Here is a 17,984-nt window from a genome sequence, read left to right as displayed (position 1 = left end):
GTGGGTAAATTTTAGCTTTTTGCCACAGTTGTGTTCCTGGTTGTGTTTGAAGCAAAGTATTTCACCTAAAAAGTTGTGTTTATTGTTGGTGATTTCCTAACAATGTACACAACTTTTGTTAAAAGGTGAAATACTTTGCATAAAACACAACCAGGTACACACCTGTGGCCTAAAGCTAAAAATAGTAGACCATGACAAGATAGCCAACTTTGGTTGGCAAAGGTATATACTGTTGGTCCAGAAGGTACACAAGTTTGGTTGGGCACAAATCTTTCACACTCTGTCATCCTGCCAGTGTACTCTGCCTTGAGGGTCAATTTTAAAAACCGGATCCGGCGTAATCCGTCGAAAAACGGATAGAAAAACGGATGAACCGGATGAGACGGATCCGGTTTTGTCTGTCAAGAACAAGACGGATCCGGCAGAAAACCGGATCCGGCACATCAGGTTTTACAAAACATTTGCCGGATCCGGCATTCCGGCACGACGCCGGATCGCGCCTGACGCCGAAAACCTGATGTGTGAAAGTAGCCTTACACAGATTATCCTGACTAGCCTGCATGTGAGACCTAGTCCTGCAGTGATAATCTCCAGCTTATAAAACAGTGATTGTATTGAAACTACAACACATAGCCTTATAAGTGACATATCCCTGGAATCAGGCTCTGTTTCCCTATAACATGCTGCTCTCGGATTACATAGCAAAGACATGCTGACAAATTCCCTTTAATGTCTTACATAGATGTTCTTCTATCAGCCCAGAACTTGCTACTGAAAGCATCAAACCATCACATCAAACTGAATGCTCCCCTGAAATAAGCGACACCAACATTACTGCCTGTGTCTCCCCAATCCATTGTGGATAAAAGGGTGGTTTAATGTAAATAAAACCTATGTTGAAACACCCTATTAGGGGTTGTCCTTATTTAGGACTTCCATCCGTTACCCCGAATGGAGAGAGGCTATAAGATCATCTCTGGAGGACCTGTCATTGCACAGTAGAGCCATTGACACCATGTAATATTACATTTTCCCCGTGGTGTCGCTGCACAGGATGGAATCATTTCCTTATAATAGTCAGAAATTAAGAAATGACATTGAGATAAATGGAGACAGATCACATAAGCTGCACATAATGTAAGTACGTAGAATTCGAGCTTCGTTGTTCGATCGTTCGGAGGGGAAAAGCAGTCTGTTGCCATAGCGTGTAATATAAATGTAGTCAATCTTTCACACAGATGTCTGTCTGCACATAAGCACTCCATAAACACTTAGACATTAGCATAATATCTGCACAAGTACATCGCACATACATCCGAGCTAGGCTCAGCCGCCATCTCTCAGGCGCCGTGACTTGGTGTCATTTCTGCACATGGACCTTCCTCTCTGATGGAACGAGACAATAAAATATATAGAGGATAAGCCGATCTCGCCGTGAATGCTCTCACGGAACGCATAAAGCTATCAACAATGGAGCTAATAAAATCATGTCACAGGCTTGTTATCATTTACATTCCCGGTTTCTGGGATATTATTGTAGTATTTATTTGAAGGCACAAGAGCAAAAATGGTTCTAGTCCTCGTTTAGAATACTGGGGTCTTCTCATTTAGGCCCCCAGACACCAGGCCTGGGTGCAACCCCTACTTCTGTATATCCTATAATTATTATGTCTGATCTCAATGAGGAGATTGGAATAAAACCCTTTATTGTGCCAATGTCACGGTTTTCAAGTCCATTTGCCCTTTATAGTCAACGGTCAGATCTTGATAGTTCGTAGGAGAGCCTGAGAGTAGATTCATCCTAGCTCAACCACGGCATGACTGCAGCCAGGTATGTTTTACTCTAAAACTCTGGGGCGTTTAAAAAAAAACATACTTTGAGATGACACTATATGTATTAGATGACTAGCCCAAGGCAGGTCCTTGGTGGCTTCTCTCCTCCCCGCTCCCTTAGACTGACCATTTCTGCCTATACATAAGGATACATCTGTCAGCCATGAGAGGTGGGGCAGGGAGAAGCTACCGGTGATCTGCCTCTTGTGCTAGTCATTGGAGATACATTCGTCAGTGGATGGCTTTTCAAAGTGTTTTCTCTGTAAAGTAAAACGTACATGGGCAATGGCTGATTTATTTTGCCCGTGGTGTGGATAGCATGAATTTCTATAAAAAAATACCAGATACCGGCTTGGTAATAAAAATTCTTATGAAGGTCATAGTCGGCTCCAAATTTAATTGAGCTATTGGACAAGAGGGTCTCATGGGCCCTTGCCTACATTAAAGGGGTATTCCCATTTCATAAAGTGATGGCACGTCACTAGGATATGCCATCAACTTATGATGGATACTAACCCAACATATCCTAAGCTGTTGCGGAACTACATCTTCTTCTAACTTTTCTCTACAAGGGAGGCCATATCTAGTAGGCTTTGCAATGAACTGGTGAAAGTTAGTTGAACGGAAATGTGTTATAGTTCTCTGCAAATCTGACAGTGTGGAAAGGGACACTGTGCAGAGAAAAACAGAACACTACTCCGGCACCTTGAGTCTCTTTATTCTCAGGATTGATGTGGATCCCAGAGGTTCAAGCCTTCACTTTATGAAATGGGAAAACCCACTTAAGCCATTGAGAACTGTTCCATGACCCAACTCTATTGCTTTTATCAAACCTTTACAGTACCCCATTCCCTGGCAATTCTCCTGAAGAATTAAACCATATTGCTTCTGACGCGCCCCAGAGGCCTTGGGATACTCAGTATCGGGTTGGTCATCTTAAAGGGATATGTCACTGTGGCAGTGACCCAGTCCATGACCCCAGGCCGTCATGTAAAAGGGGAGTATTGATTAGGGATATAGTTTATGTAGTGATTCGTGACGCCAGTTGGAGTGTTCGACTGTAGTATAGCCGACACTGCAGATGATCCCTGGGGGAGTAGATGGTGATGGCAGTGCAGATGTTTAACCCTCTCCAACCAGAGCTGGCCCCCAGAGATTGTGATGGACGTAGCAAGGAGTAATAAGGCAGGAGACATGGAAAGTCACTTTATCATTTACTGTAGTTCAGGTGCAGTTCAGAGGAGATATTACAACTCTCACCAGGGTTACAATCTGCTCTGCAGAATGGGAGTTATCCTTCATTCTGCTGTGGCTCGGTGTAAGTTTCCTGCTATTCTAATCCCTTCAGGGACCAAGGCTCCCGGAGTCTAGAACTTCCAGTACAGCCACTACTCACTGTGTATTCCTCCTCTGGCAACTTGCAGCTTGGATCCTGTGTGAAGCTCAAGATTCTTCTTGCACAATCCTTCTCTGATCCTAGTTTGCTGCTGTCTTCCTGGGGGAAAACACTCTGCTGTTGGTTGTATAAACTCACACAGTCTCTCAGCTTACCACACTGCTCTGAAAGCATGGATGGCCTAGGGGCTGACTCCCTGATTCTTCTTAGCTTTTCTCCTGGAGGAAGCGCATGTCAAGACTTCCAGGAGCGTTCTCCATTCTCTCCTTCTTCTTCTCCGAAAATAACAACTCTGCTCCTCCCCCTCCCAGTTAGGGTATGTCTGCAAAGCTCCAAGCTTCAGACAAGTAAGGGAGTGAGGTAAATTGTGTGTGTGTGTTGTGGTCTCTAGCAGAGAAAGCATAACTCCCATTGCTTACAAAACAAATACAAAACAGTACATATTTAAACCTTTTGTGGTGGTAAAGACGTAGGGTACCACACTTCCATTATAATACCAACCACATAGTTCAACCATTGCTGGTGGTGTCTGGATTTGTCCATAGTGCCTCGCTGAGGTGCTGTATGATGGTGCTATGGTGGTAGAGTTATCATCTCCATTGTCATCAACAGATAGAGTCAAGTGAAAATTCTATTTTGCAAGGGTTGTGTAACTTGACAAACCCATTTTCGAACAGTGTTTTAGGACAAAAGGGGCTCTCCTCGTTAGGACCCTCATCCATTTGCCAACGCTGCTGCAAAGAATGCTTGTTGCTTAGGATTTGGGTAATTTTGACAGATTTAACTTATTAGGATCCCAGAAGTGGGACACAGGCATCTTGGCTTTAAGTTTTTCATTATCCAAAGTGAACAACCCCTTTAACTAGTGCATTACTGGTAGGAACTAGGGGAGATAAGGGGGATTTTGTGTTCTCTTGGTGTTTTTCATCATATTCGTAAGGCTCCTTGGCCAATAAATAGATTATTTGGTAAGAAATAAAATGAAAATACTGTATATAAAATCGTCTCCAATACTGTTCACATTTTTACTTGCAATCTTTTTTGAGGACTTTCAAGGCTTCCAAAGTTAATTTCATCCTAGCGCTAGACGTCTGACCTTTCCAATTCAGGTTCTTCTCGGAGAGGCCTGATTCTACCTCACTGTTAGCGGTTCCATTTCACAGATGATGGCTCCTCTTGAATAGTTTTCTGTCTCTCGAAATCACTGAACAGTTTGACTTTTTAATAAACAAAGCTTTAACCCCTTCAGTACAGATATTCCGCCGGCTTTACCCCAGCCAGGGGAGCCACGGGGGTATGAAAAGTTTAAGCAAGGGCTATTACCGTGAGAAATCAGACCTTAACACCATTTACTGAAAACTGAATCTTATCTAGAGCAGATCAAGACACGAGATACTCGGCGGAGAATAGACAAACAGATTTCATTAACGGAGACACACAAGCTGACAGGGATTAAGATGTCTTCTATATGTGTGTCTAGTTTTTTCAGGTGGGCTAATGCAGGCAGAGTTGATTCTAACTTTTTTTGTGGCTCCTTGCAAAAATGTAATTGGAGCCTTTTTTTCACCCAGAATTACACTCCCTTCTCCTGATGGATATCACATCACTAGAATATGACATCAATTAATAAGTGTTGGGAGTCCAACATCAGGGACATGCACCAATTCTAAGAATAAAGGGCGCATAGGTTTTCCGCTGCACCGGGGCATCTCCAAGGACTCGAAGGAAAATGGCTCCATTCAGGTGAATAAGCCTTGCTGCCGTTCCCATTACACCTAATATTGATCCCTACACCTAATATTGATCCCATATGTGAAATGAACACTGAAATGTAAGAAAAAGGTTGAAACTGCAGAATCACAGACAGGTTTTTTCTTGGGGGGGGTCACTTGACTTACCAAATAATGGAGTAAAGAGAGATTAGTAAGTCAGATGAATCAGGAAAGGGAAATCTTGAAAATTGCAGCTTGTACCACAGAAAACAAGCCCCGATACAACTATTCCATTGAAAAAAAAAAAAGAAAAATTTAAGGTTATCGGAAGATGAAGAGGAAAAATAGAAAGCGAAGAGAAGCCCTCAGCGACTCTGTTATGCAAGAACTGCAATAAACTGAGAGCCAACCCTGACTAGTCCACTATTTATAGGCGCAAGATTATAAAGAGGGCACATTGGGGAAGTGTCCTGAAGCCTTCACTGGTCATCAGTCTTGGCAGTATGTTCGAAACCTCTTTGATCGTATTTCCTAATGTGGTTGCTATACATATTATGTGGACTCTGGATCCCAGTAGTGGGGTTGGGGGTCCATTCCAATTTTTTTTTTGGCCAGGGCTGTAACCAGCTAGGAAAAATTTTGGCCACCACACATTTCATGCAACCCATTGAAATGTATGATTGGACTAAGTCTACCAAAACCAATAAGTTATTATTGTTGTGGCTCTATTTTTTAACTTAGGAAATGGGTTATCCTTTATCAGAATGATTTTCAAATGGATTTGACCCGTCATACTCGCCCTAACTGATCCCACTCAGCTTCCATTTTGAGGCTTACCCACGCTGGTCTCTACTTCCTGGTCTCATTTCCACATTTAAGAAATCACAGGAAATTCCAGCTCAATCAGTTACTAGCTAAGGTGGGTCACCCCTGCAACTAGTGATTGTCTAACAGGGCATTTCCTGACATTACAAGAGTGTTGATGAGGGACCAGAAAGTAGAGACCAGCAAGGACCAGGTCAATATTGGAATGGAAGCTGCAGAAGATAAGTGAGAGCGAGTTTCACTTCTTTTTTTTTTAAATGTGGGCCCCTTAAAACAGTATTTCAATTTTCTGGACCAGCTCTTAAGCCCCAAACTGAGCAAATGGCACAACTATGAAGCGCAATGTATTCTGGAGGAAGACATATTCAACTGTTAATATAAAAAAAATTTAAATGAAAAATAAGACAGCTTTGTACATTTATTTTTATTTTACATATTATTTGTTTCTCTTAACTTACTGAAAGACTTTTCCATATTTTATGGCACCCCTAAACTCTGCATTATGGAAGCAATCTCACTTTTTTGTGACACTTTGTCAATCATCTTGAGTTTGCCTTCGGCTACAAAAGATTACACTGATTAACTGGTTGACAGGCTTCTACATAGCGCTCCATCACTAAAGCCATTTACAAATATTGGGAATTAAGGTGACATAAGTTTTTTTCTTAGCCTAAATTTAGTTTTAGGAAAAAAAAAGAGTTGGTAATAGAATTACCTAAGATGAACCGGATTATTTGATCCAAAGTCCTTAAAAGAGTAATCACTCCAACCCTAAACAGCAGCTAAGGCTGGTTTCACATTCGCGCTTTTTAAGCGCACGCACGGCCGGGGGTAGCTCCGCCCCCGAGCCGGCTCTCTGCCCGGCGTGCCCGCCCCTTCCTTGTAGCGCCGCCTCCTAGCGCACAGCGGCGCCTGCGATCGGCGCACCCTATCTTTAGCATAGGGTGCGCAGATCGTGCGCAGGCCGTGCGCTAGTTGCGCTTTGACCTGCGCTGCGCACTTTTGACGGTGCGCCGTGCGCGCCAAAATCAAACTTTTCGGATTTTGGCACGCACGGCGCACCGTCAAAAGTGCGCAGCGCAGGTCAAAGCGCAACTAGCGCACGGCCTGCGCATGATCTGCGCACCCTATGCTAAAGATAGGGTGCGCCGATCGCAGGCGCCGCTGTGCGCTAGGAGGCGGCGCTACATGGAAGGGGCTGGCACGCCGGGCAGAGAGCCGGCTCGGGGGCGGAGCTACCCCCGGCCGTGCGTGCGCTTAAAAAGCGCGAATGTGAAACCAGCCTAAATTAGAGTCCAGTTTTCATCACATTGTGTTCTACTATATATAATAAAGAAATCAACTTTCAAATAGCCATGGTTACAAATTTTCATTAAATTTGTATATGTATCTACAACTCCTATTCAGAGATATGCATCTCCATGGTAACAGACTACAAACAAACCTTGTAGTCAGTAGTCGCTGCTGTCATACTTTTTTTTTAATCTGTCCTCTACTTCTTACTTACTTATCAAAGTATGTTACCAAGTAGTAGAGGACAATGCAAGATAATATGACTGGAGAATCAGACTACAGGGATTGTTTGTTCACTTCTGTGTTGAGCACAGGAAACATTTTCTTGTATCGACACATCAGGACCGACGTCAGCAACTGGTAACTCTGGGCAAGCGTCAGGACCCACAATTGTTGGGAAGCCCACTCTTACCAAGTTTCAACATTCATCATACATATACTCAGTGTCGGACTGGGGTGCCAAGGGCCCACCAGTAATTGACTTTGGTGGCCCACTTTTCACCTGCATGCAAATATTACACAACCCTCATTCACAAATTTTCCTATGCGGCCGCACGCTCCAATCTGAGTGCCGGCGGCAGTGTTAGGTATTAACATGCGAGACTCAGCAGCGTTTGTGAATGTGTGATCCCGGCCTTAGGCTGAGCAATCTTAGTCTGGACAGTCTTAAAATTTGCCAAATTTTTCAAAGTGGTTCATGCTGTTTGATAAATCAGACTAATTCCAAAGGGATTCGTAAATATAACTAAAAAGAAATCCTAAAACAAGATCTACATGAAAGTGACTGGGATCCCATTACAAGATGTATAATATGACCCAGAAACCTGAGTATTAACTCAGTCCAAAAAGAGTGGAAAAATTAAAGGCCAGTCTGGTATACAGAAACCATGTGACTACAAAAACCAAGGGAAAACAACATTTTCTTTGGCTGTCCCATTGCCATTCTAACCTACAGGTCCAGAACTAACTTAATAAGATCTGATCTCAGTGATGAACAATATTCAGAGACATGATGAGAAATAAAGATATAAATAAACTTTCCTGGAAACGTTTCACCCCCCGTAGTCATGAACTTTGAATAATTGGAAGGAATTATGCTGAGTACTAATCAACAGGTTTTTTTTTTTTTAATTTGCTAATTGCATCTCAGTTTCATCAGTGGCAGACTCTAATCATCCGTAGACATCTTAATTGACCCTTGAGAAGTGTTTATCTGGTAACAGAAAGTTTTCAGCAGGGTCAAAAAGCAAAAGAAATGAAGACTTGGGAATATCGCTTGTTATCCTTGTGAGACCTTACGTGTGCAGTGATACTTCCCCTGTGTCTGGATCCTGCATCTATTGTCCATCAAGGCCCATGCATTAAAAAAAAAAAAAAAACCTAACCAAATTCACTGGTGAGCACATTATTACATGTCAAGACTACATTTATTTATAATTTTTTTCTGTTGCTTTTTTTTTTTTTAACTGCAGTACCGGCCTTTAGCCTTCAGGTGTCACTGTGATAACTTTTAGATCTTTTCAGTGTATTATGCAGATTTTTTAAATTTTTTTTTACTAATATAATGTCAATATTCATACAATTCAACCTTTATAGAGAACATGTCATCAGATATTGACCTATTGTTTTTATTAGATTTTTATGATACAGTGGGGCAAAAAAGTATTTAGTCAGTCAGCAATAGTGCAAGTTCCACCACTTAAAAAGATGAGAGGCGTCTGTAATTTACATCATAGGTAGACCTCAACTATGGGAGACAAACTGAGAAAAAAAAATCCAGAAAATCACATTGTCTGTTTTTTTTTTCATTTTATTTGCATATTATGGTGGAAAATAAGTATTTGGTCAGAAACAAAATTTCATCTCAATACTTTGTGATATATCCTTTGTTGGCAATGACAGAGGTCAAACGTTTTCTGTAAGTCTTCACAAGGTTGCCACACACTGTTGTTGGTATGTTGGCCCATTCCTCCATGCAGATCTCCTCTAGAGCAGTGATGTTTTTGGCTTTTCGCTTGGCAACACGGACTTTCAACTCCCTCCAAAGGTTTTCTATAGGGTTGAGATCTGGAGACTGGCTAGGCCACTTCAGGACCTTGAAATGCTTCTTACGAAGCCACTCCTTCGTTGCCCTGGCGGTGTGCTTTGGATCATTGTCATGTTGAAAGACCCAGCCACGTTTCATCTTCAATGCCCTTGCTGATGGAAGGAGGTTTGCACTCAAAATCTCACGATACATGGCCCCATTCATTCTTTCATGTACCCGGATCAGTCGTCCTGGCCCCTTTGCAGAGAAACAGCCCCAAAGCATGATGTTTCCACCAGCATGCTTTACAGTAGGTATGGTGTTTGATGGATGCAACTCAGTATTCTTTTTCCTCCAAACACGACAAGTTGTGTTTCTACCAAACAGTTCCAGTTTGGTTTCATCAGACCATAGGACATTCTCCCAAAACTCCTCTGGATCATCCAAATGCTCTCTAGCAAACTTCAGACGGGCCCGGACATGTACAGGCTTAAGCAGTGGGACACGTCTGGCACTGCAGGATCTGAGTCCATGGTGGCGTAGTGTGTTACTTATGGTAGGCCTTGTTACATTGGTCCCAGCTCTCTGCAGGTCATTCACTAGGTCCCCCCCGCGTGGTTCTGGGATTTTTGCTCACCGTTCTTGTGATCATTCTGACCCCACGGGGTGGGATTTTGCGTGGAGCACCAAATCGAGGGAGATTATCAGTGGTCTTGTATGTCTTCCATTTTCTAATTATTGCTCCCACAGTTGATTTCTTCACTCCAAGCTGGTTGGCTATTGCAGATTCAGTCTTCCCAGCCTGGTGCAGGGCTACAATTTTGTTTCTGGTGTCCTTTGACAGCTCTTTGGTCTTCACCATAGTGGAGTTTGGAGTCAGACTGTTTGAGGGTGTGCACAGGTGTCTTTTTATACTGATAACAAGTTTAAACAGGTGCCATTACTACAGGTAATGAGTGGAGGAAAGAGGAGACTCTTAAAGAAGAAGTTACAGGTCTGTGAGAGCCAGAAATCTTGATTGCTTGTTTCTGACCAAATACTTAATTTCCACCATAATATGCAAATAAAATGAAAAAAAAACAGACAATGTGATTTTCTGGATTTTTTTTTCTCAGTTTGTCTCCCATAGTTGAGGTCTACCTATGATGTAAATTACAGACGCCTCTCATCTTTTTAAGTGGTGGAACTTGCACTATTGCTGACTGACTAAATACTTTTTTGCCCCACTGTATATAATATGATTTTTTTCTTTTAAAATGTCACACTTTTTTTCAAATCACATTCTTTATAAAATAACAGAAATTTTGCAATTTTCACACTGGCTGCTAGACCTGTTTTTGACTCATACTTCCTGTTCTTTCCATTAAACTTTTCAGAAGTTCCATTCCATAGACAGGTTCCACCAATCCCAAAATGTGATGCCACAGTTTCCCCTTCTTTCACTTGCACATGCTCATTAGATGCTTCATTGTGGCTAATGTAAATGTGTATTTCATGAAAGAACAGCAAGTATGAACCTAGAAGAACCCTGGTGGCCAGTGTGAGAATTGCAAGATTTCTAATTTTCTTTTTTCATACAAGATGAGATATGAAAAATAAAAAAAAGCCTTACATTTTAAAAAATAATACATTTAACATAAAAATCTGATTTAGATAGTAGTTCATTTTTTGTTAACACATTTCCTCTAAAGTAAGTGCTCTCATATTTTAATGGATTATCATTAGGGTAGAGCTTTAGATCATTTAAATTATGGGTTTTTTTTGCATGGAAAATAGTTGTCATTGCTCAATCCCATTTACCAAAATTTTTTAAAAAGCCTAATTTTACATGAACGTGTGAATAGCTAAAGCACCATTTCATAAAAAGAGAACCATGGCAAAAACCTGGAGTAGATTAACCCCCATCTCGACATTGAACATATTGATCCATCCAATGTAAGGTGCTCTTATATAATGTGGGTTCAAGTCCAAAGTTTATTTTTCATTTTTCTGATCCTGATGTCTATAATGATTGTTTTCTTATTAATGAAAGCTGAGATGAAAGAACTTGAGAATGTTGTTGAAATCCCAATTGCTAAAGCAGATTTTGAGATTTTTTTTGTAGATGGCTATAGGTACAACCATGAGAGGTATCCACACACTGGATATGGGATGCCCACCCCAGAAGATGTGCTGATGCAAGAACCATTCCTGCCCTATTCAGCATAGGAGGGAGAGTTAAAAGCACTTGTTGGTACATGTACAATACCAAAAAATGATTGCAAGGCAAAAAAATAAGAAAAAAAAGAGCATTGCAGTTGGCATTGTCATGATGACGACAAGAAGGGGAAGGTGTAGAAAAGCAACAAACAGTTGTTAAAAGGCAGCAACGCGTTTCAAGATTGATCTGATTTCATCCTCAGGCTATCAGATTGATTTTGAAGCACGATGTCTTTTAATAAATGTTTATCCTTTTCTTCTTCCATCCACCACGCTTTTTTCTTATTACATTTACCTTGCAATTTTTTTAATGAGCTGTTGTGTCAGATCCAAAGGTTGGAGCACCAGTCTGTATGAGGAATCGGCACTTCACTACTACTCTTATCAGAGTTGTGCCTGATCTGGTGAGCAGATTCCATCTACTCTTCGCACTTCACTACTACTCTTATCAGAGTTGTGCCTGATCTGGTGAGCAGATTCCATCTACTCTTCGCACTTCACTACTACTCTTATCAGAGTTGTGCCTGATCTGGTGAGCAGACTCCATCTACTCTTCGCACTTCACTACTACTCTTATCAGAGTTGTGTCTGATCTGGTGAGCAGACTCCATCTACTCTTCGCACTTCACTACTACTCTTATCAGAGTTGTGCCTGATCTGGTGAGCAGATTCCATCTACTCTTCGCACTTCACTACTACTCTTATCAGAGTTGTGCCTGATCTGGTGAGCAGATGTAGAGTCGGTGGTGGGGTGCCGAGCTGGGGGGGGTGGTCCTACTTTTGTACCGCGCAGCGATGATAACAGAGACACGATGAGGCAGATTCTGGGTGCAACAGGTCCAAGTTTATTTCTTTGCTTGCCGTCCGCCTGACGGCCTCCGCAGCACACCGCACGTTTCTTCACTTATCGGCCCTCCGTTTCCAGAGCCGTTTGCACACCGTACTTATACAATAAGGAGGTACATATGCGTACTGTCCCTCCTTCACTTATTCGACGCTCCTGCCAGGTCCGCCACTGTGGCCGCCCTAGGCCCAATAACCAACAGCGCTTTCACTGGTCAGTCGTCGTGTCAAATACGGTATATGGCACTCACTGCCTCGTCTCTTCTGCGGTATCTTTCTGTCAGGACCACCCCCTGACGTTTCCCTCTCCTCAGTCCCCTTGGTCGGATTCTCCTCAGGGCACACAGACTGGCGAAGTCCTCCTGTCACCTGGGCTCCCCCTGGGGACTGGAACTTTCTGGAACCCTCCCACAGTATTTATAACTTCCCCGGTTCCTTGAAACTGTCACTAACTGTCACCACGCCCCCCATGACCAACGGTTTCTAAAGCCCTAAGCTGCTGTAAAGTCCTTTGCTCACACTCCACCCTGCCATCTAATGGTCATCCCAAGGTACTGCACGTCCACTACACTTTCCTAGTTGTTTCCCCACTGTAATCACTGACTCCTACCTACACTGTGCAAACCTATCTTTCTTCACTCTGACTAGTCCGTCCGTCCGTCAGGTCACCTTCCCTACACTCCCCCTTCCTTTGTCCATTGTCGTCCTCGACAATCGTCATCCCTGCCTTCGTCGTTCTGAATCTACACCTACATTCTGTTGTCGGACCAGAAGTTGAGCCAAACCCACTATCTGCGGGGGCCGAACCACACTGGGAGCACTATGCTCTGAGCAGCCTACTGCTACTCACCAGCGCGCACGCCACATGACAACGTCTTTCAAATTGGGCAAGGTACACCCGTATTCTCTCTACGGCGTGTATCTTTCCCCTACTCTCCCCTACTGTTACCTTTCACTATCCGGTACGCCATGATCGAGGCCACTCACCTACCAGATCATTGCCGGCGCCCGCCTTTCCTTCTTCAGGGGTGTCCGTGGTGTTGGGGACCTGACCTAGGACGGCTGTCTTTCTCACATCTTCCCATTCATTTTCCTTCTTTCAATTACATGTCATGGTCGGCGTCCCGGTCTCCCAGACCTCAACTCTTAGATCCCTACCGGATCTCACACTTTCCTTTGGTCCCGCAGACCTTCCCTTACCCGGACCTGTTGCGTTTTACTTTGCATATTATACATCATACAACTTTATAATAGCACAAGTACCCCATTTTTTTATAATTTTTTTTTTTTTCGTTTTCTTTTGCTCATTTTAAAACCAACATATAACAACATAACATTGCATGTCTTCTTTCCTCCTCCCCCCTTCCTTGGACCTGGACACTCCTCCGCTTTCCATATCCCCGTTCTGTCAGGTAAACATATTTTCGTATATAAAGAACATAGAAAGAAGAAAGAAAGAGAGAGAGAGAGAAAATAGTTGCATCAGTTAAAAAACAACAAAACTTTTTTCTAAATGCAACTGTCCTTATAATCTGCACAACGGTGCATCGAACTCCTGACAGTCTATACCACTCTCAATGGACAGAGGTGAGGGCTCCACGGGGATACTGAGGGTGTCCATTCAAGTCCTCTTCTTTTCCATGACGGCCTCTCCTTGAGTGTGGAGCAGGTTCCACACTTCCTGCTCCCGGGCCTTTTTCTTCCTGATCACCTCCGCTTCCCACACGGAGGGAACAGCACGGGCCCTGGAGTCCGGTGGGCAGGACTCCGCTGAAAAAGACCGCAAGACAGAAACGGCCGAAGATTTCTGCGGCCCAGCAGCCGCTGGGGTCAGGTGGCAAATGGGGAGAACCGGGTCCTCGGGGGCTGGAATCACAGGGCCCGCTAAATCGGTCGCAGCCGACTCCAGCAGCGGCATAACCGCGGCCTCAGGACAGGCCGCATCCACTACTTCCAACGGAGTCGGAGTAACGGCCGATTTCAACAATGCAGCTGCTATTAGCAGGGAAAGCGCAGCAGCATCTTCTTTGGGTGAGCTCTGCACTGGTGACTCCGGGCGGGGTAGTTCGGGGACATGAGCGGGGACCTCGCTCAGCTCTGCATACACCACGGGGCCCGTGGTAACTAGGCCTTCCGGTGCGCAGGGGGCCGCGTGCTGCAGCAGAATGGTGGGGGCCGCTTGCGGAGGCACTGGTAGGGCCGGGGGTACTCTCACCTTCCCTGGCGCTGCGGCCTCCGTTCCATCATCACGCAGTTTCCCCCGCAGCCTCCGTTCCTTGCTCCACTGTCCTGCGGGCCTTCCCTCCAGACTCGGGGGCTCCGCTGAGAAGTCCTCTGCTGGTATTGGTGGCAGCCGTTCTCGCTGACTCCCCTCAGGCTCCGCTCCCCGGCTCAGCATCCCGCTGCCTGCCCGTAAATCTGAAGATGACTTCTGGTGCAGCTCCATCTCTCGCCGCCATTGCCACTCTAGGCGGCCGATGCCCCGACACCCGCAGCATCTCATACCGTCCGTTGGGCAGCACTCGAATGGCGTCAGACAGCCGCAGCCAAGTTTTTCTTCTGTGCCACTCCTCCTGCTGGGTGGGGCGTTGGCAGACCTTTCCATCCATCTGCCAGGGTCCAATATATGGAAACGTCGGTCTCCGGGCATATATTGCTTCCTTTTGGGGTACGTTGGAGGGGGTCCCAGTCCATTCTGAACAACTGCAAACACCCGGACCTCTCCTCTGCGCTGAAGTAATACCGCCATCTTGGGCAGAATCAGCTACTGCCTTGGATCCTCTGCAAGCAACACAGATCCGACACAGGTCAGTAATTTTTAGTCCACAGGTGTTTATAATCCGAAATAGAGCAGTCCAAGTTTTCCTCAGTCCTTCAGTTGCAGGCCTGCCGCAGAAGATAGCGTATTAGCGGCGGCGATCCTGCCGACTACGCCAAATGTAGAGTCGGTGGTGGGGTGCCGAGCTGGGGGGGGTGGTCCTACTTTTGTACCGCGCAGCGATGATAACAGAGACACGATGAGGCAGATTCTGGGTGCAACAGGTCCAAGTTTATTTCTTTGCTTGCCGTCCGCCTGACGGCCTCCGCAGCACACCGCACGTTTCTTCACTTATCGGCCCTCCGTTTCCAGAGCCGTTTACACACCGTACTTTTACAATAAGGACGTACATATGCGTACTGTCCCTCCTTCACTTGTTCGACGCTCCTGCCAGGTCCGCCACTGTGGCCGCCCTAGGCCCAATAACCAACAGCGCTTTCACTGCTCAGTCGTCGTGTCAAATACGGTATATGGCACTCACTGCCTCGTCTCTTCTGCGGTATCTTTCTGTCAGGACCACCCCCTGACGTTTCCCTCTCCTCAGTCCCCTTGGTCGGATTCTCCTCAGGGCACACAGACTGGCGAAGTCCTCCTGTCACCTGGGCTCCCCCTGGGGACTGGAACTTTCTGGAACCCTCCCACAGTATTTATAACTTCCCCGGTTCCTTGAAACTGTCACTAACTGTCACCACGCCCCCCATGACCAACGGTTTCTAAAGCCCTAAGCTGCTGTAAAGTCCTTTGCTCACACTCCACCCTGCCATCTAATGGTCATCCCAAGGTACTGCACGTCCACTACACTTTCCTAGTTGTTTCCCCACTGTAATCACTGACTCCTACCTACACTGTGCAAACCTATCTTTCTTCACTCTGACTAGTCCGTCCGTCCGTCAGGTCACCTTCCCTACACAGACTCCATCTACTCTTCGCACTTCACTACTACTCTTATCAGAGTTGTGTCTGATCTGGTGAGCAGACTCCATCTACTCTTCGCACTTCCCTACTACTCTTATCAGAGTTGTGTCTGATCTGGTGAGCAGACTCCATCTACTCTTCGCACTTCACTACTACTCTTATCAGAGTTGTGCCTGATCTGGTGAGCAAACTCCATCTACTCTTCGCACTTCACTACTACTCTTATCAGAGTTGTGCCTGATCTGGTGAGCAGACTCCATCTACTCTTCGCACTTCACTACTACTCTTATCAGCATTGTGCCTGATCTGGTGAGCAGACTCCATCTACTCTTCGCACTTCACTACTACTCTTATCAGAGTTGTGCCTGATCTGGTGAGCAGACTCCATCTACTCTTCGCACTTCACTACTACTCTTATCAGAGTTGTGCCTGATCTGGTGAGCAGACTCCATCTACTCTTCGCACTTCACTACTACTCTTATCAGAGTTGTGCCTGATCTGGTGAGCAGACTCCATCTACTCTTCGCACTTCACTACTACTCTTATCAGCATTGTGCCTGATCTGGTGAGCAGACTCCATCTACTCTTCGCACTTCACTACTACTCTTATCAGAGTTGTGCCTGATCTGGTGAGCAGACTCCATCTACTCTTCGCACTTCACTACTACTCTTATCAGCATTGTGCCTGATCTGGTGAGCAGACTCCATCTACTCTTCGCACTTCACTACTACTCTTATCAGAGTTGTGCCTGATCTGGTGAGCAGACTCCATCTACTCTTCGCACTTCACTACTACTCTTATCAGAGTTGTGCCTGATCTGGTGAGCAGATTCCATCTACTCTTCGCACTTCACTACTACTCTTATCAGAGTTGTGCCTGATCTGGTGAGCAGACTCCATCTACTCTTCGCACTTCACTACTACTCTTATCAGAGTTGTGCCTGATCTGGTGAGCAGACTCCATCTACTCTTCGCACTTCACTACTACTCTTATCAGAGTTGTGCCTGATCTGGTGAGCAGATTCCATCTACTCTTCGCACTTCACTACTACTCTTATCAGAGTTGTGCCTGATCTGGTGAGCAGATTCCATCTACTCTTCGCACTTCACTACTACTCTTATCAGAGTTGTGCCTGATCTGGTGAGCAGACTCCATCTACTCTTCGCACTTCACTACTACTCTTATCAGCATTGTGCCTGATCTGGTGAGCAGACTCCATCTACTCTTCGCACTTCACTACTACTCTTATCAGAGTTGTGCCTGATCTGGTGAGCAGATTCCATCTACTCTTCGCACTTCACTACTACTCTTATCAGAGTTGTGTCTGATCTGGTGAGCAGACTCCATCTACTCTTCGCACTTCACTACTACTCTTATCAGCATTGTGCCTGATCTGGTGAGCAGACTCCATCTACTCTTCGCACTTCACTACTACTCTTATCAGAGTTGTGCCTGATCTGGTGAGCAGACTCCATCTACTCTTCGCACTTCACTACTACTCTTATCAGAGTTGTGCCTGATCTGGTGAGCAGACTCCATCTACTCTTCGCACTTCACTACTACTCTTATCAGAGTTGTGCCTGATCTGGTGAGCAGACTCCATCTACTCTTCGAACTTCACTACTACTCTTATCAGAGTTGTGCCTGATCTGGTGAGCAGACTCCATCTACTCTTCGCACTTCACTACTACTCTTATCAGAGTTGTGCCTGATCTGGTGAGCAGATTCCATCTACTCTTCGCACTTCACTACTACTCTTATCAGAGTTGTGCCTGATCTGGTGAGCAGACTCCATCTACTCTTCGCACTTCACTACTACTCTTATCAGAGTTGTGCCTGATCTGGTGAGCAGACTCCATCTACTCTTCGCACTTCACTACTACTCTTATCAGAGTTGTGCCTGATCTGGTGAGCAGATTCCATCTACTCTTCGCACTTCACTACTACTCTTATCAGAGTTGTGCCTGATCTGGTGAGCAGATTCCATCTACTCTTCGCACTTCACTACTACTCTTATCAGCATTGTGCCTGATCTGGTGAGCAGACTCCATCTACTCTTCGCACTTCACTACTACTCTTATCAGAGTTGTGCCTGATCTGGTGAGCAGACTCCATCTACTCTT

This window comes from Dendrobates tinctorius, unplaced genomic scaffold, assembly GCF_039654945.1.
Source record: "Dendrobates tinctorius isolate UK_male_01 unplaced genomic scaffold, ASM3965494v1 ptg000222l, whole genome shotgun sequence".
Lineage (NCBI taxonomy): Eukaryota > Metazoa > Chordata > Amphibia > Anura > Dendrobatidae > Dendrobates > Dendrobates tinctorius.
This window is presented reverse-complemented; position numbering follows the sequence as displayed.